Raw genomic sequence first — 2165 nt, forward strand, 5'->3', positions numbered from 1 at the left:
TCTTTTCATATGCAGACGAGGGTTGCAGCCAACTATACCCATTGCTTGGATGACATCACCATATGCGAATCCATCTGCTGCAGGCCTTCCCCCAGGAATGCTTGCACTAGTTGTTGCATTTGGTTTGTTGTTTGGGGGGAGCTTCAGTATTAGGCAGCCTTCTGCCCTCACACATTCGTCTGAAAATGTGTTCTCCCTGCAGTTGTTGTCCCCAGATGAGAGTTCCCTTGTGCTGCCTCAGTTGAATCTCCTTTACTTGACGGAGGTGTGCCTGAGCAGCGGCCCTCCCCAGCCCTATCTCAAATCATACTTATTTTGCTTAGGTGATACCATGGTCATGAAGATTGTTCTCCCAGGGTGAGGTTCATTCATTGCATTCTGGGTATGCTGACCCCTGTTATTTTCCCAAATGTGGTAAACTTGACAGCATTATTTGTGGTAGTGGGGGACTGTGTTTGTGCTTTCCTTGATGTACCAGTAGTTAGAAGTAGAAGTTAGAAACAGCAAAAATCATCTACAGTCGCATCACACTGGATATGTCCAATCTCATCTGATGTTGGAAGCTAAGCAGTGTTGTGCCTGGTTAGTTTTTGGATTTCAGGTCCTGCCTTCTGGTTTGGCCACGGCACCTCGGAAATTCACCAAGGTCATGGCCGTGATGACGACCCTTCACCATCGGTGGACCAGGGAGGAATCTCTCCTCCCGATAAACATTCTGGAATTGCAGGCAGTGTTCAATTCATTGACACTGGCCCTGCCTCTAGTACAGAACAGGCCTGTTCAAGTACAATCGGACAACGCCACCACGGTAGTGTACACAAATCATCAAGGCGGCACTCGAAATTGCATAGCAAAGCTGGAAGTATCAAAAATCCTCAGTTGGGTAGAACGTCATCTGCCAGCAATATCGGCAGTGTTCATTCCGGAGTCCTCAACTGGGAAGCGGATTTCCTCAGTCGTCAGGACGTTCACGCTGGAGAGTGGAGAGGCCGCAGCAGAAATGTCTGCACTGGTGTCAGTAGGTGACTGAGGCAGGGATGACTGGGAGATAGTGGGTAACTGAAGCATGTATGAGTGGGAGATAGTGGGTGACTGATGCCGGGGTGACTGGGAGATAGTCAGTGACTAAGGCAGGGGTGATAGGGTGATTTGACTGTTCCCAAGATGCTCAGCGCCCCCTGCTCTATAACCTCGCTTCCATGAACAGGGAGCTCAGTTTGTAGTTGGTGCCTTCAGTAGCAGGCCACTTAACAGGGGGCTGCCTCAGGCAGCCTATTCTTAGCTATTAATTTTGACAAGAAAAGAAGAACTTTTTTTATAAGAATCTACAAGGGCTGCAGCAGGTTAGGTCTAATAGACATCTTTACTGCAGCTCCATCACTCCCAGCGGCGCAGTATACTCCCGTGCCCTGGTTGCTGGGTCACTGCAGCGGAGGCTCCGGTTTCTTCCTAAGGTCAGTCACACACACCGCCCTCCGGGATCACGAGGCCGCTGATGAAAGGGAGGTAAGGGACTTCTGTGCCCACACTATACCGTGATCCAGCGTGGCTGTAGGGGGTGGGCCATGTGCGCACTGGCGTGGACACTGATTACTGGGCAGCCGCTCCACTAGCCACCAGGGACAGTTAAGGAGCACAGCTCTGGGGGGGTTTTCTCTTATATTAACCCCATTTTGTACTACCCGCAGTGCATTGTGATAGGTAATAGAGCCTGATTCAGGTTGGATTGCAATCTCAATAAGCAATCCAACTGCAAAAATTGCTAAGAGCATACGCATGCGCCTGCATTTTCTGCGGCACCCCGCAGATAATGCGATCGCTTCTGATTGTCAATTGGTGCTGGGGGGGGGGGTCAGCAACAATCCATTTCCAAGTCGGAGATGGAGCGGTGCATGGGCAGGGCTACAAAATGGGGTCGGCAACGGAGAAACAGGAGGCGTGGTCAGAGCTGCTGCATGACATCACATGCAGCAGCTGCGATCACAAAAATGGTGGCGGCTTCCTGCGCACACATACAGTCTGCACCAACAGGAGGCTAACCCATTTTTTATGATCACGCTGAACTGCGCTGAGACTGCAATTTCAGCGTGGTCAAGAAGGGAGGCGGCATGCTGGGTAGCCCCAGCATGCGAACCAAAGGATTGCAAATTCTGTTACTTAGCAGA

At 50.8% G+C, this 2165-nt stretch overlaps 1 non-coding gene across 1 annotated transcript; it reads left to right on the forward strand.

Moving 5' to 3' along the window:
- The first annotated feature begins 306 nt into the window (after nucleotides 1-306).
- LOC135043496 (U1 spliceosomal RNA) lies at nucleotides 307-470 on the forward strand. Its single transcript, XR_010236348.1, has one exon. It is a non-coding gene; the product is annotated as a U1 spliceosomal RNA (small nuclear RNA).
- The last annotated feature ends 1695 nt before the right edge of the window (nucleotides 471-2165 follow it).

This window comes from Pseudophryne corroboree, unplaced genomic scaffold, assembly GCF_028390025.1.
Source record: "Pseudophryne corroboree isolate aPseCor3 unplaced genomic scaffold, aPseCor3.hap2 scaffold_866, whole genome shotgun sequence".
NCBI classification, from domain to species: domain Eukaryota; kingdom Metazoa; phylum Chordata; class Amphibia; order Anura; family Myobatrachidae; genus Pseudophryne; species Pseudophryne corroboree.